General features: G+C 49.3%; 1 protein-coding gene and 1 non-coding gene across 5 annotated transcripts in view; one reads left to right on the forward strand and one right to left on the reverse strand.

Annotated features, from left to right (window-relative positions):
• The window catches only part of INSR (insulin receptor), a 125,509-nt gene that overhangs the window by 60,477 nt on the left and 49,436 nt on the right, over positions 1–15,596 (reverse strand). The window lies entirely within an intron of this gene.
• Positions 3,195–3,301, forward strand: LOC123777669 (U6 spliceosomal RNA). The gene has a single exon (XR_006775702.1). It is a non-coding gene; the product is annotated as a U6 spliceosomal RNA (small nuclear RNA).

The following is a 15,596-nucleotide window of genomic DNA, read 5'->3' on the forward strand; positions in this document are numbered from 1 at the left end:
GGGAGCCGAGGGGCTTGGACTTTGCGCCTCCGGAGGAACCAAAGAAGGGCTTCAACCAGAAAAGATACCATCGGATCCATGCTGGGGGCAATTTTCTAGCACTCTGGTGGACAGCTGAGGAAGGCAAGGGCAGAGGGGACAGGAAGGAGGAGGCTGGCTTCTGAAACCACCAGGGACGTGGAGCCTTCAGGACTTATCTCCCAGATGGTTCCCAAGTTTCCACTGCGGGCCGCTGGACAGGACTCATAAGACAGGCAAGGAAGCTGGGTCCTCAGACTTCCCTGACCTGGGTTTGACGTGTAGAGTCCAGAACATCTGCTAAGTCACTCTTCAACCCACCCCAGCCTGGTCCTAAAAACCACTCTTGCAAGGTGCGAGGACCCCACTTTGTTTATTGTGGACATGTTTAAAGTTGTGTTCATTTGTGTATGTAATACATACACGTGTTAGGCAGTGACTCTAAGAGTCACTTTTTAAAAGTTGTTTCCACCTACCCAGGTTTGTGGCTTCTTGAGCCCAGGTAAACTTTAAAGGCTATTTGGAAATGAACAATGGCAATGGCCCAGCTTAGGAGATACAGGCATAGCTGCTCTTGGGGGCAAAATCACAGCCTTAATTTCTTCTATAAGGTACTGATCAATCTAGTAAAATAAGCACTTAAAACACGAAGTGAAGTTATTCCAATAATATTCCCAAAAGTATTACCAGAGCTATCTATAATTTTTTACCAGGTTTTAAATTATGGGGGTGCCTGGGTGGCTCAGTTAAGCGTCTGCTTTCAGCTCGGGTCATGATCCCAGGGTCCAGGGATCAAGCCCCACATCGGGCTCCCTGTTCTCCCTCTCCCCCTACTTGTGCTCTCTCTCTCTGTCAAATAAATAAATAAAATCTTTAAAAAGAATAAATAAATAAATAAATAAATAAATAAATAAATAAACATTTCTCTTTTCATTCTTAATTTTACAATATTTGTCCTCCCCCCCCCCGCTAATTTTTTTCCCTTAGTTACATTACTTCATAAATTCTTTGGAAAACAGCACTGTCCTATAAACGTTCTGCATTGACAGAAAAGTTCTGTGTCTGTCCTGTCCAAGTTTACTAGCCACCTGTAGCCACTGAGAGCTGGAAATCTGTCTGATGTGACGGCAAAACAATTCATTTTCACGTGGCTGGTGGCTACCTTACCGAGCACTGCAGCTCTAGAAGACCCAGCTCTTGAATTTGTCAGTTCTATTTGTTTTCTAAACCAGTCAGTCTCTGTTAATTTATTATTTCCTTCTTCCTGGGTAGATCTGTTCTACTATTTGTTGTGTCGTTTTTGTGATTTCTGTAGGCGATCGCTTATGGCCCTGCATGTCTCTGCATCCACTCCACGGCTTCCTAAAGAGCCTCTCCTTCCAGTACTGAGCTCCTCCCTAACCAAAGTTAAGAGTTGTGTTTTGTTTTTCATCATCACATGGTAGGAGTTTGTCTCGCATGCTTGTTCAGTTAAGCTTTTAAAAATTAATTTCCACTTACGTTTACTTGCAGCAAGCGATTAAGGCCAGTGCAATGTCTGCTTTTTGGGGCTGTGTTGGGGCTGTTTTTTTTTGTTTTTTTTTTTTTTGAGATTTAACAGATGATTAATTTTGCTAAATATTCCAAGAGAAGAGCGCTTTCAAATGTGTATCATTTGTAGAGTACAAAGTTCAGTCTCTATCGGTTACCACGATCTTATTAACCGTATTATCCAAACTGCTTGTTGCTTAATTGAGGTTTAGCTACATGATCAAGACTGCGCTGAGGTTCCCCAAAGGTTTCTCAATTCTTCTTGTATTTCCTACCATTTACTCTCGGAAGTTTGATGCTGTGCTAGCGGACCCGCATTAAGGATTGTCCCTTCACACGAGGCAAAACCTTTCCTTTACTCCCTAATAATGCCTTTGGCCTTGAGTTCTCTGCATATTTTTCTCTGCTGCTATTTACACACATGGTCAAGTGTTCTGCGTCATTTTTGGAATTAGGTATAACCATTTTCTAGTTGGGGGGGGGGTGGAGACAGAACTGCAGCCTCCATGGGAACAAGGAAGTAGAAATGGGGAATGTCAGAGTTTGAAATCTGTCACTGTGGAAGGTCTGAATTGCAAGGAGGGTTTCCCTGGGGACAATCTCAACCATAAAAAGGTCCAACGGCTCACATGACTGATGGCTTTTCAATAACAAAGTACACGGTGGTCTTGAATGTATACAGGTAGACAGAAGCCAGTTTCCTGGGAGCTGCTACACACATGAGCTGGGAGGGTTTAGACACAGTGACAGGGAATGGAGAAAATCTCCCCAACTTCTCAAGGACAAAAGTAAACAGCAGAATGTACTGCATTTCTGCAGAGACACACCATGAAGTTGAATCGAGTTTACTTTAAAAAAAAAAAAAAAAAGACACCTATTTCAAATTCCACTGTGACCAAAGGGAGAAAATCTTCGGCTCATTTCCTTACTGAGTTGGTTCCTAAAGCTAGTCTGGCTGCTTTATTTTCTTTCTAGAAAAGACCAGAAGCTCCATGTGTCATCTCCATGCCAAGAGCCCCATGGCTGTTCTTGGGACACTAAAGTGTGTATACCTCAGACACTGCTATTTTATGGGAGGGTGGGGGAAGAAGTTCTCTGATTTGGGGGAAAACCCATTTCCTGCCCATGTTTATTTCAGCCACGGAAAAGAAAGAGTTTGCCCTTTTGCCACTGGCCTCAGACTTTGCTAGCTCTTTAGACCCACTTTGCAGCCCTCCGTCTACCTGAGCAAACAGCCCATCCACCTGCCACTTCCTGGCTCCACCTCTGTTTACGCTGCCAAGTCCGGGCACACACTTAGGGAAAGTACACGAAGGAAAATAAAGCCGGAGAAATGCTTTCCCATCGGACCAGATGCCTGGTATCATCTAAAAAAGATGGGTAGTTTCACCACACCCAAACAAAGTCACCTTCTGTCCTGATGGAGAGAAGGCTCATTGGGCTCTTTTACACGCACGCTATGACCACGGAGGAATTGTGCTTCCCCACCAGGATCAACAAGGTCCATGCCCTCGCTCTCTGGCCAGTATTTATTCACAGGTGGATTGTTTTCTGCACCATGGAGATGCCCTGGAAACCCCTTCGACCTTTACAGACAGGCTGCCTGACTGTGAACTCTTCGTTTCTTAATTAAAAAGTTCACTAGGGTGCTCGCTTTGGCAGCACATATACTAAAATTGGAACAATACAGAGAAGATTAGCATGGCCCCTGCGCAAGGATGACACGCAAATTCGTGAAGCATTCCATATTAAAAAAAAAAAAAATTCACTAGGTAGCAAAACACATCCCGTTGCCAGTACCCCCCCCCCCAATCTTCCTTTTGGTCCCCTCCGTCCACAGATCTGAGCTCCTACTGAGCCACAACACCATCCTAAACTCTGGACGCAAGCTGGTGAACAGAACAGACACAGCTCCACATACCTCTTGGGGAGACAGACAGAAGGGCTCGGGAGCAAGGGAACATTTAGTTACATATCAAGAACATTTAGTTACCAACAGTGCTGACACTCCAGACAGTTCACAGGGGCCTGTTAATTTCCTCGGAGGGTTATTCTGTAAAAGCTAACGTGTTTCTTTCTTGCATTGAACAGCCAGAGAGCTAAATGCCATCTTCTGGCGGAACCCTCTGCCTTGCCTTAGTCCCCACGGCCTCCCTCTCCATCGTCACCACTTGGAATCAAGCTGCTATCCAGACAGTCAGCCACACATCCCAGTCCCTTGGCCACCAGGACTGGAATGTGGGCCGTATAATGGATGGGCTTGGGGAAATTCTGCGTTGTCCAAATCTGCTCTCTGGAGGCTTTCTCGTCAGACCTGGGATCCGTAGCTTCAAAGCACCCCAGCATGGAGCATGAAGAATTATGACTTCAGGCAGACCTGGGTTTGGGTGTGGATGCATGCTACTTTCTGGTCACATGACTCAGCATTCCGTGCCTCAGTTTCCCCATGTATATACATGGGCATAGTAATAGCAGCTTGGGCTAGCTTGAGGATCAGATGGGATAATGCATGAAATGTGCTCTGCACAGCGTCCGGCCCCATGCAGAGCAACAATGTCAGGTATCTCACGTGTCGGCCTTGATTCCTCCACAAAGTGGTGGACCTCCTACAACCCACTGGCGGGCAGGCATTGGATGGATTAAATGACCAAATCTAAAATATGCCCCAAGAAACTTTCATTCCCCTCCCCCCAAAGTATTTTTGGGGAAAGTGTGTTCATCCACAATTTTGTAGGTTAGTTCTCAATCGGCTAAGTATGGGACAGAGGTGGGGGAGGGGAGGCAGACAGATTTGGTATCTGGTGATCCTGGAAACCCAGCCTGTCACTGTGCTCCATTCAGTTCCCTAAATGCAAACATTTCCGTGCTCTGTGCTAGGCAGCCCGAGGCCAGGCAGGCGCCCAAGGCAGAAAACACGGGGGCTGTCCGTGCTACCCAGGATCACCACTGGCCAGCACAGGAAGGTCCCCGCCAGACACTTCTATGTGTCCATTCGGATCCAAATCCAGTCTCTCCACGTTTGCATCAACCGCACACTCACCTGCTCCCCCAAAGGAAACAGCTAACATGATTGTCAGGGATCTAAGCTCAACACCGGATGTGCTCTTTCTATAGCCCAACAACATCGTAAAACCACCACACTTCCCGATGCTACCTAACGGCCTTTGAGACCACTTGGAAGTTTCTAGAAGAGCTCACCCACAGTAGCAGAACACTGGAGACTGAAAGGGAAAACACAGAATGCCCAATTTTCCTCTCAGAAATCAAGATTTAATAGCCCCCTAAGGAAACCATAATTGGAGGGCTTTGGGGCACATTCCTCCCCGAGGCCTGTGATTATGGAATGCTGGGAAAGGTTGGGAATTGGGGCCTTCAGTGACTTTGGGCTCAAACTTAAAACGACTAAGACCCAAAGCAAGAGGTATAACTGGGTCCCTTCACACACACACAGACACTAAGAGAAAGGCTGGGGGGAAGGAAATCCTCATGCAGAGAAACAAACCTTCAGCCTCAACAGAGACACGGCTCCCCCTCTGTGAGGTCTCCCCAGCCTGGCTGAGGCCAGGGGGCGGTGCACAGAGAGGACAGACTTGCAAGGGGATTTATGGTGAAGACCTGTCCCTTGCACCCGCAGGAAAACAGCTCATATTTGGCTCACAGACCTCCACTTCTTGGAACTGCTCTCAGGCAATGATAGCCACCCCTCTGAGATGTCACTGCGCCTGTGCCACGAACTCCCTGTGCAGCCACTGGCCGGACCTGCGTGCGGGTTTGGCCTTCCTGGGCACGCCCCTTGCCCTCACTCTCAGCTCACCTGGAGTTTCCCTCCGTGGCATCTGAAGATCAAAGGTGCACCTTGGTTCTCAAATAGACATCCACCCCACATACTCGCCGAATTTCCTTCCTATCTGTTCCTTGGCAGTCCTCACCCCTCCCCCCCGCTGCCCATTATTCACAAAGAGTTCCACAGGATGCAAAGATAAAAATTAATGCACTTTTCCTTAGCAACCAAAAAAAAAAAAAAAAAAACCACCTTGGAAAATTAAACAGCAGGTACCCAAATAGAAACTTTGCATTAGAAAAACGGGGTCACTCACAAAGACACACAAGCATCATAACCTTGAGGAACTTCAGAGAACAATCGTCACATGTGTGAGAAACCAACAGCCAGGGAAACAGGCGTGGGAAGTGGCCAAGATAAACACTGGCCCACTGGTGCCAGACCGGAGACCCCTCGCAGGAGAGGTGGAGGAGGCAGCTACCGAGCTGACAGAGGTGGTCTAAAGGAGGGATGGGAGGCAGGGCTGTCATCGGTTCACGGTAGGCATGCCAATGGCTACAAGCTCAGTGCAGAGAATCAGGTCCAAGGTGGCATCTGCCACTGCCTGACTCTGAGCTCCTAGGCAAGTGTCTTGACCTCTCTGAGCCCCTTTCCCCTTTTGTAAAATGGAAGATCATCTGGCCACCCATTTGCAGAGTTGCTCTGAGGTTCATTCTGGGCCTTGATTGTGGCACTGAATGACCAGGCAATAAAAAGCAATTCCTTAAAAAAAAAAAAAAAAAAAACAGGCCACCCCAGGGCCCTTGCACATGCAGTTCCAGCCCCCTAGCAGCCACTTTGCTCCTGAGTGCCTCCCAGAGAAGCTTCCCCTCAAGGGCCCTCCCCTGACCTATCCACCTAATGGAGCCCCCACTCACCCCGGCCTGTCTTGTCACCCTGCCGTCATTCCTTCCTAGACTTATCAGCAACCTGAAATGATCTTGGGCGCCTATCTGTGGACATGTTTCCTGAACATCAGACCCACTGAGTACGGGCTGCATGAGAGCTGGGCCCTCTTTTTTATCCAGCAAAGAGCAAGGGCGGTAGAACAGTGGCCCCTGCTTTTAAGAACGTCGTCACGTGCCAGGGCTGAGAGCTCCGCCAGCCACAGTGAGTCTGGGGCCAGCCCTAAGCCTGGACATGACAAGACTGAGGACTTGCAGGTGACTGGCTGGGCCTCGGGCTGATGCCACCCGCCACCTATGAGGGGCCTGGAGGAGCCGGCTGATGCTGGAGCCGCGTGCACATGAGTGTGTAAGCCCACGCGGCTGGGTTCGGCTGGCAGCGGTTTTCTGAGTTCAGTTCGCCAGGTGTTTCTCAGAAACAGGATTGCGCCGAAGCAAACATAAAACGTGCATCCGGCTCACGTGGTTCTACTGTTCGCCATCGTGTCTTCGCTGGAATCTTCCAGTGGCGCGGGAGAGCAAGGCTGACAGTACGACCTCGGGTACAGGTGAGACCAGGTGGAGCGCTGCGGGGAATGGCCCACACCTGGAGGTGCCTGCAAACCCACCGGAGCCTGGGCGTCACCGTAATAATTAAGACTTGGTTCCTCCAAGTTCACGGTGCAGAGAGCAATGAATATATAACTTGCACCTCACCCCCGACAGCCCGAATAAACCAGACATTTATTTGAAACCTCTAGCTTCTGCTCGTAAATGTATGCAAATGTCAAGATCAACTCTGTAAAAGTTGTGTATTTTACCCCATAAAAGATCCATGTGGGTTTGAGGATAAAAATAAAGCGTGAGTAACTTACAAGCTGAACTACAGAATGTTCTCCATCGCCCCATCTTTGACTACGACTTCACCCGCCCTACTGCAATTCAAGAGCAAGGGCTGGGATGCTCTCGGCACTCGGGACGGCCCCTCCTCCAGGAAAATTCTGTGCATTTCAAGTACAAGGACAGCCCACTGCTTCACCGTTTATAAGAACAAAGGGCTGCAAATGTCCGTTGACTGCAGACTGGACAAGTCCATTACAAATGTCTTGGCCACAAAAGAAGAAGCTGCAGATGACTTGCAAGAACTGTTGTTCAGGGAGAAAGCCAAGGCACAGAGCGGTGAGGAGAGTGTATTTGTGCAAAAACGGGGGCAGACAGATGTGAGCGGCATCCACACACGTGTGCATACAATTCCTCTCTGCGGTGAACAAGAAACTCAGAGGAGCAACTGCTTCTGGGGAGACAGCAGACGCAGCAGGACCTTACTTTTCCCTGTACGCCTCTTTACGGTGGCTGACCACTGCATGTATAACACTCGGTTCTAAAAACCGGTTGAATAGATAAACTGTGATTAGACAGATATAAATATAAATGTATAGGTAGACACACAGAACATTACTCAATGTTGAAAAGGAAGGACGCTCTGACACCTGCTATAATTTGGACGAACCTTAGGGACATTACGCTTAGTGACAGAAGCCAGACACAAAAGGACAGATACTGCAGGACCCCACTCCCGGGAGGTCCCCAGAGGAGTCCCATCCACAGAGGCAGAAGGTAGATGGTGGGAGCCAGGGGTGGGGCAGGGGGTGGGGAGTCCGTGTTTCATGGGGACAGAGTCTCGGTTTGAGGAGATGGAAAGTTCTGGAGACACAGGCTGGGGATGGTTGCACGACCGTGTGAGTGTGCTTCACGCCACTGAGCTGTGCACTTAACCATGGTTAAGATGGTAACTTTTATGGTATATACATTTCACCATGATAAAAAAAAATTTTAGTAAAAAAAAAAAAAGATAGGTAGAAATCTGATGGTTTGAGCACGTAAGTGACAAGGTTCTGCATAATCCATGTTGCCATGATTTAATTCAAGGTAAAAGCCGAAAAGAAACAGGTGTCTCCTCCCTGTAAATGGGTAGAAGAGACTCTGGCCTCCCAAAACACACAAAGTTAGGAAGTCAACAAGAAGCTGAAAGCCAGAAAAGTTTGGATTCTGGAGTCCCCGCTCAGGCTCGAGTCCCTGCCCCAGTCTGCTGGCTATGACCCCACGATAGAAACCCAGCCTCCATGGGCCTCAGTTTCCGCATCTGTAGAATGAGCTAAGAAAACGACCCAGACTCCCAGGGACTGGAGTAGGGCGAATGAGGCACTCGCCTCAGGCACAAATGTAAAGGGGGTGCCAAAGCACAGTCATCAGAACAAACAATATTCTGAAAAATCAAAATTAAGGCCAAAAAGTCCATGGTGTAACCAAATACTTAAAACCACGATTCAGTGGGACCAAGACTGCAGTGAGGTGAGTAGGGTTAGATCCCATTTTTATTTAAAATTTTGAAATTTTGGGGAGCCTGGTTAGCTCAGTCGGTTAAGCATCTGACTCTTGATTTTGGCTCTGGTAGTGATATTCAGGGTAGAGAGATGGAGCCCCACATCCGGCTCCGTGCTCAGCACAGGGCCTGCTTAGGATTCTCTCTCTCCCCCTCTGCCCCCTCCCAGCTCATGCACGTGTGTGCACTCTCTTTAAATTTTTTTTAAATTTTATTCATTGTAAATATTTTCACCTTAAATTTGATATTTATTTATTTATTTATTTATTTATTCATTTATTTATTTTTATTTATTCGACAGAGATAGAGACAGCCAGCAAGAGAGGGAACACAAGCAGGGGGAGTGGGAGAGGAAGAAGCAGGCTCATAGCGGAGGAGCCTGATGTGGGGCTCGATCCCAGAACGCCGGGATCACGCCCTGAGCCGAAGGCAGACGCCCAACCACTGTGCCACCCAGGCGCCCCTGATTTTTTTTTTTTTAAATACAGCATAATACACTGAATATTTCTGGTGCCTCCTTAAATTTTGTGCCCCTATCCAGAGACCTCAATCTGTCCTTGATACAAGCAGGTTTAATTCTAGAAAAACTGACCCCTTGGGATCGAGTTGTTGGTTTAGCCAGCAATAAGGTAAATTCAGTTTTCAGGAAATGTTCCTGTCCTGGAACAGGGGACAATTTTACTCCACCCTCTGCTTTTTCCAAAGCCACCCTTTGAAAAGGACGTGCATGCCACCAAGCTTTCTCAATGACCTGGGGCTTCAGGGCCAGGTAAGTTCCGGATTTTATTATTAGTAACAAATTAAATTGACTCACAACAAAAGGAAAGCACACAATCCAGTGACCCTCTGAACCAAAGCATACACGAGCGCATTTGCACGGAAGCCAAATAATGAGCTGGGCGGCTGCCTCCTCTCCCACCGACAGAGCGCTTCGGGGCCCGTAGCTGGGGAGCGGGGAGCTGCCCCGTCAACGCCATCCGAAACAATCCACAAAGCTTATCGAGAGAGATACCATGCGCAAGAGGCAACAAATACACCTTCTGCCAAACAGAGCTTTGGAGGGAGTACTGATCTGTCCGAGGCAGGACGGGACCACCTGCCAGCTCCTTCCTTGCCAACTGCACACCTGGGAACTCTGGGGTGCTTTCCCAAGTCACAGATTTGGGAGATGTGGGACCGATCTGGGACTGACAATTCCACCATCACTGTTGTCTTGGACCGGGTTTCTCGACCTCAGCACAGCTGGACATCGAGAGCCGGATCATTCTCTGTCGTGGGGGGAGGGGGAGTCTGTGCAAGAGAGAAGGTTGAGCCGCATCCCTGGCCTCCACCCTCTAGATGCCAGCAGCACCCTCCCTCCTCCAATCATGACAACCACAAATGTCCCCAGATATTGCTAGAGTCACCCTCCAGTGAGAACCACTGCCTCAGAGCGTGACCGGTGGCAAAGACAGAAGGAAATCACAAAAGTGAGTGGGGCTGAAATCGGGAAGTTTGTCTGTCTGTCCATCCAGCCCTAAGGTACAGCTGCAGACGCTCCAGCACCCCACCCCACCACTGTCACACCTCAGTTTCCAGAGTCCCCACAACCCACGTCTCATATCTCCAGCTCAGCTCTCAACTTGCACACGCACGTGCAATCCACTGCATGAATAAATCTTAGAAAGAAAGAAAGAAAGAAAGAAAGAAAGAAAGAAAGAAAGAAAGAAAAGAAAAAACAAAAGAAAGAAAACAAAACAAAACCCAAGGCTCACCACTGATGGATGAATGCATAAACACAATGCAGTCCATCCACACACTGGAATATTATTCAGCCCTAAAAAGGAAGGAAATCTGATACCTGCCACGACGAGGACACTAGGCTCAGCGAGAGCAGCCAGACCCAGAAGGACACATCCCGCAGGACCCCACTCCCAGGAGGTCCCCAGAGGAGTCCCGTCCACACAGACAGAGAGGAGCTGGTGGGAGCCAGGGCTGGGGCTGGGGCTGGGGAGTCTGTGCTTCCTGGGGACGGAGTCTCCGTGTGGGGAGATGGAACGTTCTGGAGATGAACGGTGATGATGGTTGCACACCAATGTGAATGTACTTAATGCCGCTGAACCGGACGCTTAAAAATGGCTGAAATGGTAAATGTCACGTTATGTACATTTCCCCACACGCGCACACACACACACTCTCTCAAGGAGTGATAATGGTAGCCAGCCCCATAAGAGGTCTGCCTCCGCCGGCTAACCACATCAGGTACAAAATTATCCTTACTTTGTAAAGAAGGAAACAGAAGGTTCAGTAATTTGCTCAAGATCACACATCAAGGGCGTGGCGGATGGAGGCAGGATTTGAACCCAGGCAGTCTGGCTCCAGAGTCGGAACTTTTTCACACTGTAGAGTCTTCAAATTCAGGATTCCTAATTCTGACTTTCTGCCAACACCCCCTGCCTTCCAGTAAATTCCTTCCACTTCCCTGAGTGAATCTGCAAATGTTGCCTTTCTACCCATGATCACCAAGACGACGGGTGGGAACTGTGATGATCACAGGACCCCCAGCCAAGCCACACACACTCCTTCTCTGGTTGCCCTCGGGCTGGGCCCTGGGGACACAGGGGGGCTCACGCGTCTCCCAACCCGTGGGGAGCAGGACAGAATAGAGACCAACTAGAGCTCAGAGCTCAGACTGTGAGGTCGGGCAGACCCAAGGTCAATGACCAACTCTGCCCTTATGTGAAATCAGGCAAGTGAGCCAACATCCTTGGGCCTCAGTTTCCCCATTTGTACGCAGGGGTTAATGAGTAACAATCCCTACATAACAGCTGGTTAGAAAATTAAACATGCTGACGCACGGAAAGTGACTAACCCAGGTCCTAGAAAATCAGAAGTCCTCGATAAACAGAAGATGCTACTGTCACATATCCTATTACAAAAGTAAAAGTCTCTAACAGTCCTAGTGACAGGAGAAACCTACGAGCTAAAAGGGGACCAAGAACAGAGCCAGAATTCTGTAAGCCTGAGAAATGATTCTGGAAGAGGTGCCTGTGAATGTGGGTTTTTTAAGGAACAATGGCTGATACATAGGACATAGGCTCTTGAACTTTCTAGAACCTAAGCCAGTCGGCTAGTAACAGCCTGGCCAAACAAGATATAAATCAGCTCCTTTCAAGGATATTAACCCGATGAAGGGCTTTTCTCTTTGGGATCAAACTATGTACGTGTCCAGGGCCGCCTGGGTGGCACAGCGGTTAGGCGTCTGCCTTCGGCTCAGGGCGTGATCCCGGCGTTCTGGGATCGAGCCCCACATCAGGCTCCTCCGCTGTGAGCCTGCTTCTTCCTCTCCCACTCCCCCTGCTTGTGTTCCCTCTCTCGCTGGCTGTCTCTATCTCTGTCGAATAAATAAAATCTTAAAAAAAAAAAAAAAAAAAAACTATGTACGTGTCCAAAGGGGGGAAATGCAGTGTAAGAAGCAAACCAGGTTGGAGAGGAAACACTCCCCCTCCCCCAGAAGGGACGCAGGCAGTGACCTTCCCTCTGCTGGCCCTAAACCCCTTTCTTCCAATGACCTTTCATTTAGGCCCACCGCAGCGCCTGAGACAGCAGGGTCTGGGTCATGTTTCGCCTGTGCCCGCCCTCCATGAACATTTAGCGAACAAGTAAACCAATGGGTTGGAGGCAGCAGAAACCTCAAGATGCCTGGGCCGCCAGCTGCCTGACCAGAGGGAACTAGTCTTCAGCACTCAAGTTAAAAGTTAAAAGCTTCCACAAGGTCACAGAGCCAGGTCTCTTTAACCTGGCTAGAGGTCTTCGTTCCTCGCTACCGAGCTTGCCCAGGATTAAAAAAAAAAAAAAAAAAAAAAACTTTTCTACAGATGGGCCAAAGTTTGGGGGTTTTCAACCCACCACTACTAGAGTCCAAGGAGAAATAACCAAGGCCAGCTCCATGTCAGGCACTTGTGTCATGGGATCTGTGGACACTGTCTTGTGTAATCCACTCCACAACCGTATGAGGCAGATCCAATCATTTCCCTCAATTTTACGGAAGAGGAAACAGAGATGTTAAGTAAATCCCAAGGTCACACAGCAAGGAATGCGGAGAACCAGAATTCGAACCCAGGACTGCGGGCTCCAGGCCACGCATGTTACCGTGAACTCCAGTGAGCCCAGGCACACCCAGCCCTCTTCGGCAGCGTCAGGTGCTTCCCACGAGGACACGGGGAAGGTCATGGCTCCTCGTAATTGTCCTCTGTGTCACTGTCTAAATCTGGGGAAAGAATCACAACCGAAACACCACAATAATCTCCCAGATTCTCGATCCAGCAGAGCAGGCAGCTGCCGCCACCACGACCCACATCTGCTCACACAATCCCCCTTTCTCCGTTCCACGTCCTCAGGACTCCAAGACTCAAGCTCAGCGCTTTGCCTGGAGCGCTGGCGAGCCCCAGAAAATACGGAGTCTTCTTTCCCGATAACGTTCCCCGTTTCTGCTTCCCTGTCTTCCTTCGAGGACATGTTCGAACCACAAGGCCCTGCCTGTTTGGGAATTTGGATGAAAACTGAAACGGGTTCCTGAAGCCCATGGCCACGTTTGAAGGGAAAGTGGTGGAGAACACTCGGCCCTGTGCCGGGCACATCCTAAGCACCCCATGAATATTCATGGCTATCATTTTTCTGCAGAACGCCCGTTCAGAAAGGCTGCATCCGAGTCCAGGGCAGGCTGGTGTCTGGGCCCGGTGTCCTCAACAGACGAGCAGGTCTGGAGCGCCTGGGTGGCTCAGTCAACTGAAAGTCTGACTCTTGATTTCGGCTCAGGTCGTGATCTCAGGGTCGTGGGATTGTGGGGGGGGGGGGGGGCATCAGGTTCCATGCTCAGCGGGGAGTCTGCTTGAGATCTGCTCTCTCCTGCTGCCCCTCCCCTTGCTCCCACTCTCTCTCTGAAATAAATAAATAAAATCTTTAAAAATAAATAAATAAAATCTTTAAAAATAAATAAATAAATAAAAATAAAGGAGCAGGGGTGACTGGTGCTCAGCAGACAGCAGCAAGGTAATGGAAAGATGGTAGCAGCAGTTGGAAGGAGAAGGGACTCACCAACATCTGGCCCAGCCTGACCCTCTGGGCTGCAGCCGGAATGCAAATGCCTGGCCTCTGATGACCTTTAGTTGTCTTGGCCCTGAATCCTAACCCCGAACCTGTTTCCTACTTATTCCGCTAATATCTGACACTCGACACTCCCACACTGCCCCAGAACTCCGACACACGTGTGGCTTCGCTAACTAATGGTGACTATACCCACCTTGGCTGGCTCTTGCGCGGGGAAACAGCCATGTCCTTGGGGAGGGCCAGGCTGGAGTGATTATGTTCCCTCAGAAGAGGGTACAAGGAAGCCCGCTCGCTTCAGGGACAGGGGTGGCCGCTCCTACATGAAGAGGGCGAAGAGGGCCAAAACTACAACAGCTAAAACCAAAAGGGGCTACTGTGTGGCTGGAACTTTGCTTAGCTCATCGAAAGCATTCATGACCTTTCATTCTCACCCAAACCATGAAATGGAAGGATCTAGGAAAAGAACCTCAGCATGAAGAAATAAGGGAGCATCTTGAGAGATGAGCGTTGTTGGGGATGCGTTAAAGGGAATTCAGTGGGTCTCCAGGCACTGGTGTAAAATTCTGCTGCTGGGTGAAACCTAGGGAGACCAACAGTTCTGGTTTGCCTGAGACTGGTGGGTTTCCCAGGAAGCAGGGCTTCCTAAAACTAAGAAAGTCCTGGGAAAGCCAGGGAAAGTTGGTCACCCTTGTCACCTAATTATGGCCTCCAAGGTATTCACCTCTGGCCAATTCTAGGAGGAACAGGAGGCCAAAGTCAGTACAGGATCGTTCGTCTTCATCAAACTCCTATTCAACCTTCAAAACCCAGTGCAGAAGGTCCCTTCCTCTGTAAGGCAGAGTAGAGCAAGAAAGGCTGGGTTTCTGGAGCCAGACTTTAGGCTCAAATCCTACCTCTTTTGACAGTTAGGAGGGTCATGTATCCAGTAGATGGTGCCTAACAAATAATGGCTTGTGGGTGTTCCCAGGTGCTCTAGAGCCCTTAATCTGCTCTATCTGTTACCTATCCTTGTCCTTCCTTAGACCCAGCATTCCCTACTTCCCTTCTCTGAACCACCAGAACAGACTGACACACAATTTAAAAAAAAAAAAAAAGATAAAATCTTATAACATGTGCAAACCAGTTCATGCAAATCTCCATTTCGGTCTCTCTCCATCACCCTCAAGGCCTGACACCAAGCAGGGCTGTTTTCCACTTGGCTTTTCCTCTCCCGATGATTTCACAAGAGCCCACAGAGAGGCGTGCAGTGAAGTAAACAGGAAAGCTCTGAAAACCCATTCATGGGCAGCTCAAAGGTGCCGGGCAGCCAGCGTGTGCAGCCAAGTCTTCCGCCATGGGGACAAGGAGCCTCCGTGAAGCCACGGGAGACTTGCCGACGGCCCCACTCCAGGTGACCAAGCCACATCTTGACCAGAGGAGCAAGAATGCACAAAGAAACACACTGTTGCCACCAGAGGCCGAAGGTCTCAGCCAGTACCCTGCAAGGGGCAAAGAAGCTGAAAGACGTGCAGACCCGAGGAAGCGCACCGTGGTTAAATATAGCGGAAGGTGTTTTGATGAGGCTCATGTCTGAAAGTGGAGACGGTCCTCGCTAAGCAGCCGCAGGTGGGCTTTTGCACAAATAAACCCCGGGCCTTTTTCCACAGAGGCCCAGGGACTGTACAGAAAGAAGCCTCCAGACTCCATTAAATAGCCAGGTTGCACTTGTCTCTAAGTTGGCCTGCTGACCAGGAGAAGGTCAAGCCGCAGGGTCAGGGGTGGGGTGGGGAGGTCACAGCTGATGTGGGGAGAGGCGAGCACCCCACCCAGGTAGCAGGGGAAAGAAAGTCTGTCCCCAAGTGCCGCCTAACACCTAGACGGGCTTTCTTGCACT

The sequence above is a fragment of the Ursus americanus genome, chromosome 14 (assembly GCF_024610735.1).
Source record: "Ursus americanus isolate L20-20 chromosome 14, mUrsAme1.1.p, whole genome shotgun sequence".
In the NCBI taxonomy this organism is placed as follows: domain Eukaryota; kingdom Metazoa; phylum Chordata; class Mammalia; order Carnivora; family Ursidae; genus Ursus; species Ursus americanus.